The 17903-nt window shown below is 38.7% G+C and overlaps 1 pseudogene; it reads left to right on the top strand.

The window, feature by feature from the left end:
* Positions 1–162: 162 nt before the first annotated feature.
* LOC137887722 (hepatocyte nuclear factor 4-gamma-like) lies at positions 163–10198 on the top strand (annotated as a pseudogene).
* Positions 10199–17903: the final 7705 nt, after the last annotated feature.

Raw genomic sequence — 17903 nt, 5'->3', positions numbered from 1 at the left:
AATGGAGTTGCAGAGCGGCAAAGACAAAGCACTCGTCACACATCTGAGGTCTGTACTGTATGTGTCCATCTGGAAAAGACATTGGAATAACCAGGTTGTTGGATCTCTCTCTCTCTCTCTCTCTCTCTCTCTCTCTCTCTCTCTCTCTCTCTCTCTCTCAAAATGCCTCCCAGACCTGGTGGTGTCCGTGACAGGCCCTCTCCTGGTGAGCTAGCCTCCATGATGAATGGCCACCTTTCCACTCTTTATCGCCCCACTAAATCATGCGCTTACCATGCTTTTATGACCAATTTTTGCTGCTTTGTTTTACTATCCCCCCATTTTTGAATGAAACTCCAAAGGCTTCATCTTTTTGTACAGTACATCATATCAATCTTTGAGGGTTTATCATTGCATAGGTATTCAGGTGGAGATTTTAGATCTAACTTTATTAATCAAATTCACTGAGACAAATGTGTCAGACTTTGTTTGGACTGGAGAGATGCACCACAGAAAATGCTCTTATCTAAAGAGCAGATATTTCCATTTATTTACTGTTTTCTAACCTGCATCTGTCATGCAGCACTACTGTCTTTCATTTCTATTGTAATTCTGGAAAAGCATAAATTATTTATGTGAGTGAGGGTCACACTTGGAGCTGGTCAGAGCCCAGAGATTGCCAGGCAGACAGTATGTCAAGGCAAGGGAAACGGCCTGAGAAGATACTGAATTTAGTTTTCCTCTTGAGGTGTGATAGATTACTAGACAAAGGATTTTGCTCAGTTTATAAATGTCCTGGTCATTTTGTGCACCTACTTCTAAAACCGCACTCTGTAATGAATGCAAGACAGCTTACTTTGCTGTTTACACACATTGCACGTTTTAATGTTTTTTAATATGTAAAACAAAATGAAAATGTAATTTAGCTTGTAGTTGTGGCAGTGTATTTCAGAGTGTCGCTGTGAAATCTTAACTGTGGTTAGCTTTATTAGTATTAGTAGAAAATACATCTTATTAATTTTATATAAATGGATAAAAGTCAATCACAAGTCTACATTATGTAACTTGAGTCAAACAAATCAAAAGGAGGGTTTCTAGGAGATTCTTTTACCCAAATGCAGGGTATGCTATGGAATGTAACAAACAAATGTTCATTTAGGGTAAAGAATCATGAGCATGGCATTACATCTGTAATATGTTTGATTAATTCAAAACACATCAATGAATATTACGTAAAAAATTTTTATGTTTATTTAAAACAAAAAGATGTATGGATGCTGACACTTTTGGTTTTGAGGTATAGCATATAGGCAAAAAGCCAATGCTGTTTATGAACACACAAATAAATATCAAGGAGATTATACCTATGAAAGTGTTTTATAACTACCTTGGTGATGCAGTGCTTTATTCAGCTTTGCCTCTTGCATAGATTCAAAGTGAGGCAGGTTTGGCCAGATATGTTGTACTCTCTCCCCCCCTAGTGGACAGAAAAAAATCCTGTTTTTTCATTTGTCCTGACGTTCATCCATGACTGGTTTCCTCGTCCACAGGGAATCGATTAAAACAGATGGATGGAATTAACAGCAACAGTTTTTGTTGTAATTGATTTATAATATAATCAATTAAAACAAATTGTTAAGCGTTCAAAGGGATGAATTAATTGTTTAAGAGTTGAAAACATTTGTAGTTTATAGTTATAGTGTATAGTTCATGACATAAAGGCATAAAATACATGTTTTATTTTGAAGGTGCTGATTTTAGATCCACAAGCCAGACAATCAATATTCATGAGTCAGTTTTAACCCTTTCCTGATATAATCTCACAGAGCACAGAAGCCAATATTCTGCAGTCATCATGCCTCTTTGAGGTTTTGATGATCCATCAATCACCTAAACAAAGCTTGAGTGTGCGAGCCACTGCCAGGGGAGGTCTGACCTGCGGCCTAGCGTGACATTCAAGGAAGGAGTGCTACTCACCCAGGAAATCCTATTACACCAAAGTATGATGGATATCAGTGCTGGGAAAGCTCATATGTGGTCTGACATATAATTTGTTATAATTTGTAAAAAAAAAAAAAAAAAACGTATGACCACGATCACCTTTATCCCTGTCTTTCACTTTTTCAAAAATCTGTCCCAATATCTCATATTCCTAAGACCTAGAACACAATGTACTTCTGTATAGCCTTTCTATTTGAAGTCAAGATGGCCTCTGAGATATTGAATTAGTCATTTTAATAAACTCAATTTTGATCAAATTGATTTTTTTTAAAACTGATTAATAAAAGTTGATTGTGCAACACTAGATTATTACATAGAAAAACCTTAAACCTGACCATAATGTGCTCTCTTCGTTACAAAAACCCCAAATACGAACAACTTATTCAAGTTTTCAATGAATAATAATAATAATGAATGCACCGTGGTGAGCTATGATTGTTTTCTGTATGTTTGTAAGTTATTCCACGTTAACATGGTATATCAAAGAAGGCATAAGACTTTCCTGGAGTTAAAGTAGTGATTGAACAGACAGACAAACTATATTGATTACTTGTGTTATCTGACTGAAAGAGGTATAGATTCACTTGAATCCATGTAAGCATGTAGTAGGACTCCAGTGCTGATCAATAACACTAAAGATATGATGGTATGCTTCTTATGGGCAAAGGTGAAAATAGAGTGAAGTCCCTCTCCATCATGAAAGTAAAATACTCTTTATCAGCACGGAGATCATAAACAAACAGCTATACACTGTAAGCAAATGTCACTTCACTCCCTGCGATGGCATTGTACAATATCACTTTCCTTAAAACTAAAGGTGAGGTTAATCAGGCATCGTCTGTACTCTTAACAAGAGTCTCCCACTCCACATGTCTTTCTCACAGTTGTTTTTGCTCTTCACAGTGAGTTTTGTTTACCCGTCTCTGAATTTCTTGCTTCAGAAATAATTCCAGTAATAAATCAATGATCAAAATTGTTGCAGATTATTATGCAGAAGATTTTGTCCTTCAACTAATCGTTTCAGTTGGCTACATTATATTCTGATCAAATTTCCCTCATAATCTTATCCTCTGTCATCATTATAATTAGAACTCAGTTGAGTTGAATCAGGCACTTTTCCTTGCCACTTAAAATGAAGAAGCTTTACCAACAGGCTGCTCTTCAAATCCAGATAACTGCAAGGCAAATGTATTCTAATCTCTTAATTCAATCTAACTGATCTTTGACCACAGAAAGCATTTTCCTTGTTAAATTGTAATCCCTAGCTGCTTCATCTCCCCAAACTAAATATGCAATTTACATACATTATAGCCTGGGGTTCTGTACAGTACGAGCATCAGCGCAGGAACACTGCGCCATGAATGTGTATTTGACGGTCAGTGCTTTTAAGAGAGACAATCCTGCAGCAATCAAACACTGGCAGGTTGCAATTTAGAGCAACATGGAAGGAGAACGAATTCAAACAGAGTGCCCAATGAAAAATTAGCCAGAGGAGAGTAGTGGACTTTGGCTTGCCGCTGACCTCTAACTGCTTTAATTAAATGGGGAGTTTCCTCTTCCTCTTGAGTAATAAGTAGCCGTGCTCCTCTGTGGCCCATGGCACTGGCAGCCACATAGAGCAGTGATATCTCTACCTATAACCCTGCTTTTATTATCATCACCACTGCTCCTGCCAGACCTATGAAACACTGCCCAGCTGATACCCAAGGGGCCGTAAATTCAAATCAACACCTTGCTGCAAAGTTCTGTCCATGTGCAAGGTTATTTCTGTTCGCAGAGGTGGAATAATATTCATTATGTGCCTTCGTTGATGAAAGGGATCATGAATGATCGTCTCTGTCAAGGTGTCTGTCTACTCCTAACAAAGCTGATGTTCTCTCAGCTATGTGATCTGTCTCAGATGCTTTTGGGGCTTATTAGATCAGACTCAGTGGTATTTACTTATTCATTAGCAACCAAATAAAAGGCGTCCGTGTCTTAAAGGTCATAGAGAATCCCACTCCCTTACAATGCTAATGCCTATCACTTGTCTCCTACGCAAACTTTTTCCACAGGCATTTTCACGATCTTTTTTCATGTCTAGTATCTTTTAATTGACAGACTGGCTAGTGTCATCACCCACCTCATCACTGTCATGGCCTGATGGAGGTAGAACTCAGTGTTCCATAGGCGCAGACAGATCCACAGGTAAACATTGCAGTGCATGCAGCTGTGATGGCTGCAAGGGCTTCTTCAGGAGGAGCATTCACAGCAACCACACTTACAACTGTAGGTGAGATTCATCATAGATCTCCCTCAATACATCTGATCATTATTCAGCTTCAATGCATTCATTATCCACCAACATATTACAATAAAGTCCTTGTGACAGACACCACGAGCAATAACAATGAGAATGAGGATTTCTTTTTTTTAAAAGGTGTTTGTTCAAGTTGAAATGAGAAGTCATTCTGTGGTGTTAAAGGTATCACCCATTGTGAGATGTAACATAAAAGAGCAGTAGAAAATCAACCTGAAGGTCCTGGTCGCTGGGACCAGTCCAGACATGGAAAAAATAACATACAGATAATGACAGATGACTCTGAACCAATGGTGAGGCATAGTTGTAGGGTCGTACTTTCCCATGTTAGCAGTTGATTGAGCCATGATTTGCAGACAGCAGATCCTGTCTTGTCTAGGCTTGCATTAAAAAAGCATAGTGACTTGTCAATATGATCAATTTCTTCAGCTCAAATTATGCAATATATGTAATTTTCTTCTTCTGACAAATATTAAAGGGGAGCTCCACCAATTTCACACCTCAGCGTCTGTTTACAGGTCTTATGGTCCGCTGTCATAAGGACAGGTACAGGAGAACATTCCTGCCTACTGCTATAAGACTGTACAATAAATCACCTCGGGCCAAATCAAATCGTTAAACCTCTGCACTACTGTTTATTTAGTTGATTTAATATTATTCTGTTCTATTCACTGTGTATATAGTGTGCATTTTTTATATAACATCTTTACTATATTATAATTGTATATATTGTGACGTGTATTTTTCTTGTATTTTTCTTTTTCTTTTTTTCTTTATATATAATAAGATTTTTTACCTGTGACCTATTGCTGCTCTGTAACCTATTGCTGCTTGTAACAAAATAATTTCCCCTCGCGGGATCAATAAAGTTAGTATCTATCTATCTATCTATCTTATGGACTACCACTGCATCTGTGGAGTGCTCTTTTAACATAATCTCAAAGCTATATGTATGAGTCTGCACATTTTTTCAGGTTCAATATTCAATGTACTGAGGACAAAGGCCAAAGCAACAAGTCTCGTTACTGCAGACAATGTAATTATTTCAATGCTGGAATGAGAAAGGAAGGTCAGAGGACATTCTGGAGCAGATTTATTTTCTTATTCAAGACAGTACACCTTCAGTGTTACATTTTCAAAATGTAATTAAACCACAAGAACCTGCATCAATTGTTTTAATTTCACCATTTGTATTTAAAACAAACAAGGGGAACAAGAGTGATTTAAGAGAGGTGTCTTCCTTGAGCAACAATGAGTGTGCCAGCATTCATTACTATGTGTGTGTTTATGTGCAGTGTGTACACTGTGGGCCATATCTACCATTGACTCTCACAGATAAGCAAAGAGAAAGAGATGCAATCAGACAAGCCATGAACAGTCTCTTCACATGAATAATTAACGTGGCTGAGCATACGCAAATATTTGCCCTGCAGTTTTACGAAAAGATGTTGCGCACAACCCCCTGAAGTCAAGGCCAGGGCTGATAATTTAAATGTTTACTTCACAAATTGACCTGTTTTGCATCACATGCTATAGTACCACTTTCAAATTAAGACAGGAGTACAGCTGTGCCAGAAACACATAAGTAAAGCATTAAACAAGACTCTTCCGGTACTTTTCCAATGAGCACGCTCCCTTAAAATGTTTACTCCTGATGTTCCAGAGAAGATTAATTTGTGACATTGTCATGCAGGACCATGTCACTGAAGCACAGAGGGAGCCTCCTGCTCCTTCTCCTCTAGTTTGATTAATACGCCCCTGATTGGTTGCTGAGGACAGCTCTGATGACTGATTACTCTGACACTCAGTCCTGTTGTCTGACTTTGTAGAACCATATTGGAATCAGTCTGAGGTCATTCAGATTGCTCTGTTTCTAATGACTCTCGCAGAGGGGTGATCAACATGTGATGATATCTCCTTCACTAAACATAACCCACACCATCAAGCATTCAAGCCCACATTTGTATTGTCAGCGGCAAATGTAAGAAACTGATGCCCACATCTGAATATCAAATCAAGATCAATCAAATAGAGATAGGTCTACACAACAGGATTAAAACATCACTTTCTACATCTTCGTTTTGATGTACTTCAAACTTCAAAGGGTGTATCAGAAAAGGCTCTCTTTATATTTGTCTTCTCTCTGTCGTCACACCTTCTTCTTATCAGGGCAAAACTTTGGGTAGATAAGTAACAGAAAGGAGGAGATGAATGAAGAGACAGAGGAGGGGAAAGGGAGAAATAACGTTCCAGATTCTTTCAATCAGTATTATAATAAGATTTCTGGTCCCTTTTTTTTACTCTCTAGTCACAGTATCTGTACGCACAATATACAGAAAAAACGTAAATTAAAATGTAGGTTTCTGTATGTTTTTAACATTTCATCACAATGAAGAAGATATACTTTTCTAAACATTCATATCTCATTGCATGAGCTCCCCAATCAATTCACGTTAAAGAGAAGTGATATTCAATGACACCATATTACTAACATCTTTCATTTGAATCTCCAACCTGAAGGAGCATGAAAAAAAATGACATTTTCTCTTCTTCCCGAAGAATAGGCAACATTTGGAATGGCTAATGTTGGCTTTAACTGCAACTTATGTCACAGAGCATCGAGAGATCTTGTGGAGGCAAAAAGTAGGTCTTTTCTTCCAGGAGACGTTTGCATTCGAGGTGATTTGAAAGGTGGAGAGCAGAGGTAAAGTCTGGAGAAGAAATGTATCTGGTGGTTGTTCCCTGTCTTTAATCTCCAGCTGTTTAGAATGAGAGAGACTGCATCAACAGTCAGAGAGTTGCTGTGGCCAGAGTGCAACAGGTAACACTCCGTTGTTTTTCATCTCCGATAGAAAAGGCTAGATAGAAAATGACACTTTATAGACATATTTCCCATACATATCAGCCAACGGATCCCTTTCCTATTTCTGGAAATCATGTAGATGAGGGCCAGAGACGGAGATGTAGGGTATATTTCAGTCAGGCAGTCATTAAATTCTGTGGAGCTGCTAGCTGTAGGCTGGATTCAGTTACTTCTTAGAAATGACAAAATTGCCAAGGGACCCCATCTAATCATAGCCCATTTAATTGCACCACTAGGTCTGGGATCGTGTGCCAATGTTCAATTACCTTCAAATGCATAATAGTAACCAGATATGTGCTTTTCTATGTAAAAGGAACGCACAGAAATAAATTAGATGATTGGCAAATGAGCCACTACAGTATATGGTTCTGGGGTGTTTTCTTTTTTTCAAGCTGGTCATCATGTGATCTCCATTCAGCCTTGTTTAGCACTAGTCCATGGACAAAACCTCTTCTGCCTGGTCTTGCTTCAACCTTCACAGCTCTCCGACTGCCAAAGCACTCACACACCTATCGGCATGATCACCTTCATACTCACATATTGCTTTGCTGCTCTCAGTTCCCAGCTCTGGTCTCACCTAGGGGTCATGACATCAACACCAAGAAGACTGCTGGAGGGACGTGTTTGAGTCCATGAAGCAGCAACTCCTCCTGCTGGTGGAATGGACAAAACAGATCCCAGAGTTTTGTAGCTTCCAGATTGATGACAGGGTTTGTTGGAGACCGAATTTCTAAAGAACTTTTTATTCTGTCATTGCAGAATAACACTATAGCAATTGACTTTACACAGTGTTTCACAGAGTGTTTACATTTGTCAGTTCATGTTGATGCATTTGTTGACTAGCCATGTGATGTAACAGCTGTATATGGGGCAGGGCAGCAAGACGCTCTTTATACCGTGTTACAATCCTGTTGCAGTCCCCTATTTCCCTATTTACTTATGGGAACTATTTGTTTTAGGTATTGCATGTATCCACCGTCATGCTAACATATCTTGCAATATAATTATGGTTATTGAGCTGGTCACAACTTTGTGGTCCCTCTGCAAGGTGGAGAGGTAAAGGTGTCCAGAATGGCTTTTTAAGGATACAGTAGGAGCTTGTAATCACAGACAAAGAGTTTGCTTGCCTCAGAACCATTGTCTTCTTTTCCCATCATTCCAGTCAGTCTGTCAGACTGGTGACTGTGGATTGTAATTTCTGTTCTGCCGCTTGACTTCATCCATTGCACCAGACAAAGAATTTCTTTCTTTCGATGTTCTCTCCTGTATTAGTTTATTTTCTTGGCCTGTAGTTTAGTCTGAGTGGTCAGACTTCAGAGAGAATTCTGTAATAATAACAGGATGTGATGAGGTCCTTGGCAGTCAGCTGATCTTAATGGCCCATTTACCTGAGGCAGCAGCAGAAGAGGCAGGCTGGGACACTGAATTGATTCAACTCTGCCACACAGCTCAGCAAAGATAGGCACCATAACCTCGGTTTGGGATTATTGCAGATGTTTTATTCAAACATCTTTTTAATTATCACACAATTATCACACACAAGTTTTTACTTTTCCTTTACTATAAAAAAATACCACGGTACCTATACAGGGAGACAGGGACACGTGCCCATTCTGACTGCCTTAACTGGCACAGCTTTTCCATTATATAAAAGTACACGAACTGGACTAAACTCAGAAAATTCAGTGATGTCCGATCTTAGTTTGGCATTCAATGTAATTTTATTGAAATGATATTTGATTTCACAAGATCTCTACTGGCTGACAGAGCAAAAAGTCTCTCCAAACATGAGTATATCGCCTGTAACTAAAGAGCCCATTTAATAAATAAAGCTAAAATTACCCTGGTCTGTTTTCCTAAAGTCTATCAGAAAGAGCCTGGATCTTGTTGCCTTAATTTTTCACTCCTCAGTAAAAATGATGATATAATAATGATGGTATGGCTTGAAAATAAATAAACAATTTACAGTCTTCGGAAAATCTTTCCCACAGACAGACTGGATGCTAGATGTGAGGGCAGCTTTTCAACTCCATACTCAACTCCATACTACATTATCTGTCAGCTGTCATCTTCTTTAGAGAAAAAGGTACCTTACAATGACACATTGGCAACTGCAAAATGTTATAGGCTACCTACGTTTTGTTGTCATATGAAATTAAAGTCATTAGTAATTAAACCTCAACTTTTTATTTCATTCACCTCTCTGTATCTTTTAATATGGGTTTGGAGAGTCCTCCGATGGTTCCACTTCTGTGTCTCCTGGTCCTTCTGCTGCCAGAAGAAGCAACCTGTGAGCAGCGGGGAGGTTTGGGGAGCTCCTGCTGATCCTGCCTCCCCTACAGAGTGTGGTCTGGCAGATGTTGGAGTCTCTCCATTTACCACAGCTGCTGTGCAAAGCCAGAATGGACAACCTGCTGCGAGGAAAGCTGCTGGGAGAGGGAGGAAGACAAGACAGAGACTGTTTACAGGTAGGAGACACTGCTGCAGTATGTACTAGCAAGAAAAGGACTTCAATATTAAAATAAGTATGTTCAACTTTTGAACAGCACTAAGCTTGTAGCGTCATAATTGACACATTTCCATTATTAAGTTCTACATTCACACTGAGCTCTACAGCATGGACATTAAGTTCAGTTTGTTAATCAGCTCTCACTCTCATCATGGTCTGCCGCACCTTCTCCTCCTCGTTCAGGCGAGGGCCTGAACTCAAGACCAGCAAAATGAGCAAAGAGCTTCACCTACAAACGGTTTTGAGCATGCATTAGAATAGTCCAACTGTGTCCTACCATCGCAATAACAAATCTATTCAGTTCAGTATTGAGTGGGTCTCAACCGTTTTCATGAAATTGAAATGTATTGATAGACAATGAACCCTCATGTGCTAAATGCCATTGCTGATGTCCGTCTGTCTCACACAGCTCTTTCAAGTGGCTTGCCTGCTGCCTCCACAGACTGGCACTGAGGTGTACAGACATGGTGATGGTGCCAATGTGCCCACAGCATACCAGAGGCACCTGTCCACACCAAGAAATACCTCAAGGAGAACAACAACTTAACCGAGGAGTGTTATGAGCTTGAGACAGAACACAAAGTACCATATACACACACTACCACACACGTTACCAACTACTGCTGAAAAAAAGTGTTTTGTTAACTTGGACCCACAAGAGTGATGCTATAAACATTCTTCATTTAATAATGTATCTTTGTATCAAATATAGTTCCTTCATCTGAAATTGTATTTCATTTTCTAAAGGAACCTTTGAAACACATGATTAATAACATTCGGCATGTCACAAAAGGCACAGTGATAAACAAAAAGTAAAAGCTGGAGTTATAACTAAGCATAAATCTCTCACTCCTATTACGTCTACTGTGTTGGACTTGTACACAGAGCTAAAGTGAACGGTCCATAAATTGTCAGCAGAGGGTGCACAAAGCCTGTTCAGAAACATGTGTTGGCCGATGTGAGGCAAGCTTTACTTTGCAAATAAAAACCTTCACTGTATTATACTGTACTTCCAGTAACATGGTCAAGTTTTGCTGAACATTGCAAGGGTTGATTAACTATAGTGAAGATTTAAGTAAAGAACATATCACAACAATTTTGATTGAAAAAACATTAAGTGGCATCAATCATAACACAACATTAGGTATCCTCTTTGGACCTCTCGCTGAAGCCATCTTAATCGTGAAACCTTGATACAAGCACACTGGATATGGATAGAGAGTCTACAATGAAGACCAGAAAGTTGTTAAGCAAGAAGTCACAGTGATGTGATGAGGGTGCTCAACAGCACAGAAGCTCAGAGATGATGACTTAATGTTACCTTATGACAAAAGTGTGTTCTGCATTATAAAAACATTTCCTTCTAGTTACTCTGTTTGTTTTCATATCTTAATTACTGAATCCCTAAAATAAAAGAGAAAAAACCCTATCCTTCATTCTCCCCTGAAGCCAATGGCAACCATATCCACAACACCGGGTATAATCTAAACAATATATTGGTTGTTAATCCCGTTCTGCTGAAGATTAAGCATTCACGCTTTCTTAAAAATACTCGTGCCTCACAGAAATTATAGCTAAGTTTCTTTCCACATGAGAGGGTATCGGGTCTGGGACATTAAACCTAATTAGTGGAGGAATCTCTGATGTTATAAGAAGTTATATAACATTATATAATCCCATAAAGCTAAGTGGTTCGATGTAATGAGAGTGAAGAATGAAGTTTACATTTCACTGACTGGCATATATAGTATGTGCTTGGCTTGCACTCTTTTTCAGCCACATACAGAACATTAGCTCATATAGAACAGCCAGTTTCCACTCATCGTAAGAAAGACATACTGCTGTGGTAAAGGGACACTGTGGAAGACAGCATGGACAGATCAAACCGAGATTTAGTTGTACAGCTACAATATAACCCGCACCACTGTAATTATATTTTGTGTAGTACATTACAGTATTTGTGAAATGGATAGTAGTGGCAGTGTGAATATACTGTGACTGGAAACTTTGGAAAGGAGTTAAGACAACCTTTTATCTACAGCATCAACAAAGTACTGAACTTCAGGGGGAGTTTTTAACTTCTTCCACTTATGGTTAACTTCAACATGTTGCTGAAAAGACCGTTAGTGACACGTGGCGGGGGACAATGTGCCCAGGGATCATTGTCTTTTAATACATCGAAATATGAGAATGTCCATCTGTCTGTGTTAGCTTTGTTATTGACCTTTGCATGCTGATATAGGCTCCATATTGTCATGACACAGAACATCAGACGAACATCTGTGCTGTACCTGAGGTGTTTACAAAAGGATATATATTCCATCATGGTTGATATGCATCGTTTACTTATATTAACCACGACAGAGGGAAAGCCGTATTACAACAGTCAAAAAGACAGCAGAGCTGTAACTTCCTTAACTTTCCTGATCCATAACATCACAGCTCTGTCTGAGATTTAGGTTTAGAGACCTGTGTTGACCTCCATTAGAAGGAGTGAGGTAAAATATCTTTACTACTTCACCCTGTAGTGGTAAAACTTGGAAATAAAAACTTAAGCATGTGTATGAGCATTCCTTCTGCACATTTATGCTTCAGGAAATATCTCTCTTTTACGTCGCAAAAAAACACAGCATGATATGACATTTAAAGCCAATCTAGGGTTCCATTAAAAAAAAAAGATTTATAATAACAAATACAAAAACAAACTAGATATTTACACAGGTCAAATCTTCAGCTTCTCAGATTGATGCTGTTAATGGTTATTAAAAGGATGCAGGTGAGGGACTGTACTTGCTCAATAATATCTATTTGAATTGTCCAATAGTTGCTTTGGACTGTTCATTATTGGCTAAAAGTTTGTTTGGAGAACAAAGGTTACTGTAAATCAAGTTTCAGTATCAAATATGGTGTTCATTTCTTGCTTTCTAAACGTTCCTCAGATGACAGAGTAGAGCATTGGCCCACCACTCAAACAGCTAATTAGGCTTTTTAAACGGGGAAAATGAAAAAGTTCCAAATGGGTGCCTTGTCATACTCGGGTTTCACTGTTTGTCGCCGTTTGAAACCAGGACACTGCCGAACAGCTTGGATCTGCTTGAGGCTATTTATTACACTATCTCCAAATAGATCTGCTTGATTCTCTCTGCAGAAGGGCAGGAAGGGTTTAGCTATGCCACATTTTTATTGGATTATACTAGTGTGGAAAGAGCTGGGGAAACACTGACATCATCAAATCAGAGGTTGTTAAATTCAAATTTGCATCTGGTCAAGTTTTGTAATCTTACATTTAAGCTGAAAGAACTTCTGAACCTTGATGATGTGCATCACATATAGAAGAAGCCAATGGTAAACAGGATAGATTATTTGAAAACCATCTTTCTAAATATACCAAGAATAGAATAAGCAGTTTTGTTCAGACTCACAATAACAACGGAACATTTTTCAGAGACAGCAGCTGAGTACACCTTGTTGCTCTTTTGTTAAGATTCAAAACTTTACACAATGAGGCTGTAAAACTTAATTTTCATCTCATTGCTGATTTCCCTCTTTGAGAATAATATTACTAAGTGAGTAAGATATAACTTATATGACCAATAGAATGAAGATAGGACTTCAATATTTGTTCAAGTGGAACATTATTTGCTTTTTTCCTACCATCCATTTTTTCATCCGCTAAACCCATTTCCAGGTCACGGGGGCAGCAGGCTAAGCAAAGTATTCCAAGCATTCCCTATGCGCTAAAGTTTGTAGAGGACTGAACTGACTCAGCGACTTTGCAGAAAAGCAAAAGTTTCTATCGCCCATTTGGTTTTGAGAAAAATGCAGTCAAATGTACCACAATTTACTAAAATTATATACAGTATTCTAGTTATCAAAATAAGTCAGAGCAACTTAAAGTATTTCAGAAATGGCTCAACAACTATCATGCTACAGCCTTAGAACGAGGGACACAGCGGATCTTTGCTGTCAAGACTGAAACCTTCAGGAGTGACTGAGACGAGTCCACTGCTGTCACTGCTCTTGTCCGTAGCCCAGAAAAGGAGGAAACATGGCTTACATGAGATCTGATGAAGCACCAACACAGAGGTTCAGTTCAGTTCAATCAGGGATTATTTCCCCTTTCTGGCTTTCTGAACTTAATATTCAATACTCATATCAAGACAGCTAGTTGCTAATGGCCATACACGTTCATAATAAACACGTCTGTCAGCTAGTAAGAAAAGACAGTATGTTTCTTTTGGCCTAGTCAGGTCAGTGAAGTTCACCATCCAGATATTTTCATTGGCCTCTCAGGTAGCAGACACAGACAGCGGTCTTCTTTGTGTTATGGATTTATGACTGGAAACCACTCCACCAACTATAGCTGTGTAGAGAGCAGCTCTCATTGTGGTCTGAATTTTAATCAGGGAGCCTGTGAGGACAGGTAGCACTTCAAGTTTGAAACTGAATGTTCAACCAATGGCTAATTATTTTTTTTTATGAAGTTGCTTTTTGAAACAAGTATCTGCTGGCAGGAAAATTGGAGATGACAAGGTCTGTTGTCAAATCCCCACAAATCACCCTCTTGAAGAAAAAATACCCTTCAATTTTGAAAGTAAAGAAGAGGTACATTAAAACCCTGGAATGAATCCTTATTGTTTGCAGACTGGTAGACTTACCCGGGACAAGAACAAAAGGAATGTCTGCTTCAAGTACTTTTATAAACATAGGTGTACTGGTACTGTCCAATACATTTTGTACCACTTAAGCAAAGGAGACAGACAAAAACTGGGAAGCCAGTACAACTTCAGGCTTCAAAGTATTCCACTCTTAGATCGGTGAACTATAAAGTTCAACTATAAAGTGATTGTTACTAAAGCTACACAAGCCCTGTGGTCCAAATCCAATTTATAAAATGGCCTCAAAGCCTGCTTATCTTGAACATATAAGCAAAATTTTAAGCACACTTTTATGAGACGTCCAGGCCTCTGCTTTAGGTGTATAAAGTTTCACAAGGCTCTTAAAAATGTAGAAGGCATTCCAGGCCACATTATAGATCAAACCGTCTTTAAGTTCCAATGACACAACAATACTGCTGGTTTGAAGACATGTTTTAATGGTAGTAGTGCTATGATCTATGTTGCGGTGATGACCCAACAGGTTTATAGAGATCATTTTAGATAACCTCTGAAAACAAAAGTATATGTGACCTCTGACTTTCTAGTCATATCTCTGTCTATGAATGATAAAACTTAAATAACTACACTGGTGAAAGCTAAATGTCTCTAAAGTTTATTATATTATAAATAGAAGCATCTGATGTCCCTATTGCTAGGTCGACAACAGTTTTCTGTTAGTTCTAAGTTAAAAATCACTGTTGAAAAATGTGTTTTTTACGTGACAACACTGTGGTTATTGTTTGGTTAGGTTTAAGGGGAAGATTGTGGTTTGCGTTAAAATAAGTACTTTGTAAAGGTTAGAGAAACAAAGACCATCAGATGGGACTGGAAAGAAAGACAATGATTCTCTTGATCTTGTTTTCCATTTGGATACAAATTTCTGGATTTTAAAATAAGATGCAAAAGCAGATTCTCTGCCCATTGAACATAAAAGTATTTCCTTTCAAACAGATGGTATTCATCGGTTTACATAAATTGATTCTGAAATGAAACAATGGCTGTTTAGGTGTCAAATGTCACCACTGTGGATGGTGGCCATAGACAACTTTTTGTACTTCTTTGAGTCCTCTTCACAGAGCCAGCTGCCATGTTTCTACAGTGGCCCAAAACGGACAGCCAAGCACTAGCTCGAGATAGAGCTATATGCGTTTTCACGTTTTCGTATCAGCCACCATACTTCAACACGTTTGGCAGACAGGAGAGGTTTCAGTTGGTTGTAATCTGAAACTTCACCACTAGATGATGCTAAATCCTACACACTGCACTTTCAGGATAATTGTACGTAATAATGCAATAAAACTGCATTTATCAGAGCAATTTACTCTACATGTTATATCATCAAAAACAAGGATCAATAAACACAGCCATAAACAACCACATGCGTAAACAATTACAGTCAAGGCGGAGGACATTATTCCGTCTGACCTCATTGCATTGTAAAATGCATACACAAAAGATGAACACTGATAAAACTAATACAGCTATGTTGTGATTCAAGGCTAACTCATGAGTCACTACTATTGAATCTTCCTATAAAGGGTGTTTATAGGCAGTGAATTTTATTATACAATGCTGATATCCATGACAAAGCATATGAGGCACAGAGCTCACAGAAGTCAGTGCTCAACAGAGTAGCCTTTGAGCTCTAAACTAATAGTTGTTCAGCACAGTTGAGCATAAACTGGCCACTGCTGCTGTGTTGACCTGCATGATTTGTTTGGCCAAGGGAAGTCTGGGCAAGAGAGTTCAGACCGGGAGGGGTGACTTGGGGACGTAAGAACAGCTGTGTTTAAGCAGCCGTCTAAGACAAGGCAGAGACATGTGTTTAGTTTCTTCCTTGTATACCCTCCAAGTAATCAACAAGCAGAATTTTAGCCAGACTTGTTGTCCCACTTGTGAATGGATTGAACACAAATAGAGAGAAAGCACTGGAGTAGTGTGGTGCAGTTTAACAAGTGGAGACTTTTAGGGGGTTTTGGCCACAGAGGAGCCCTGAGAGCACCTGCTTACTCAGGAACACTCCAGTGGGACCAAATCTCAACACAAACCCTCACAGTTTGTGTTTTTCCACTGCAGAGAAGTGGACTGGGAAAAGCACTGGTTTTGCACAATAAATGGAGCGTTTGAGGAAGGTACAGATCATCTTTTCTTCACAACATGTGCATGTGCCATGTGTAAAGTCTTCCAATGTGTGCATTAGTTTCCCCCAAATGAACACATCATGTGAATTTATATCATGGTTTCAGAGAGCTTCCAATCTGGTCACTGGCAATGGATGTCTTGAATGTCAGATATGACGGAGTGAGTATTAAAACATTGTGGTCTGGGCTCATCGGGATACAGCTGGAGAACACACGTGGCATCGAACAGACTGTGGAGTTGTTAGTCTTTTTGTTACAACGATGAGCATTATAAAGTCTACTGAGAGATACATATATATAAATGACTTCCTAGTAGTCGTCCTTTAAGGTAATGTATAAGATTGTCCCTTTAGGTTTGTTCCTTAGCAATCCTACAATCCTAGTGTGGATAAGTGATAACTCATAGAAGTTTGTAATATATGAACTGTTTGTAATAAACAGTGTGGCAATTAAATGAACAAATGATTTCCGATTTGGCCATGTCAAAGTTTCTGTAAACTTTTCTCTGCCTCAACAAATAGCATGGCCTACAGTGCCCTTGGATCTGTCTCACCTCTGATAACGGTCCTTAAGCAAACATGCACAGTGTACAACCTGATTTGACTACCCGCCTCCTTTCAACACCTAGCAATGCCAGATGCTACCCATGATTCTTGGACACTCAACAAGAAAAATAGTAGAAAAGCAAGATTTTATTAGCTACAGCACACTCTACCATCCATCTACCACTTTTACTTACATTTGGCTCAAATCTGTAAACACATGTCTGACCTTTTGCAAGAGTGTGAGTTTTCTAAATCATAAAAGTGTCATTCTATATTAAGGGGACATCTTTTTGTGCTGGTATAAGGATCATTAGACTACTTCAGTGAAACAGGTAAGTTAGTAGGATTTAAAAATATGGTAAACATAGTGCTGTAGATGAGGAAAATTAATTAATTGACTTTTTTGAGTTGTCTCACACAGAACTTGACTTGAACTTGTCTCTTGTGTGGAACAAATTTTTCCAAGAAGCCCAACATTAATTGTCAGACATTTTTCCATGTGGGCCTCAAGGCTCGGGACCATCCAGGAGCTTAGGCTGTCGGAGTGATTTATCTTCTCGGTCTCATCTTCAAACATATTTTATCGTCATGTTTATGTTGTGAAACGGTGTTTGTTTTATGACTACTGTATTTGTATTGGATACATTATTACTTTATAATTATATTTTGAAATCATGTCAGCCTTGTTACATGCGTTACTGATCCTGCGGTCACATTTATATTGTTTAAACTGGTTATAAACTTCTGAGGTTGCAGTTGCACCAGCAGAATATCTACAATAGTAATCGTAAGAAAACAGCAGTAGGGGTGATAGTGGTCGTTTACACAGTACAGAGGAGAACACAAAAACGTGCAGTATCACCTTTGAGGGAAATACAGTAACATTTTATCTAGACAGCCCAAAGTCG

Source organism: Cebidichthys violaceus, unplaced genomic scaffold (assembly GCF_023349555.1).
Source record: "Cebidichthys violaceus isolate CVI_PGR_0920_01 unplaced genomic scaffold, fCebVio1.0.p SCAF_5, whole genome shotgun sequence".
NCBI lineage: Eukaryota > Metazoa > Chordata > Actinopteri > Perciformes > Stichaeidae > Cebidichthys > Cebidichthys violaceus.
Note: the sequence above shows the minus strand (reverse complement) of the source record. Positions and strands in the feature narration are given on the sequence as shown.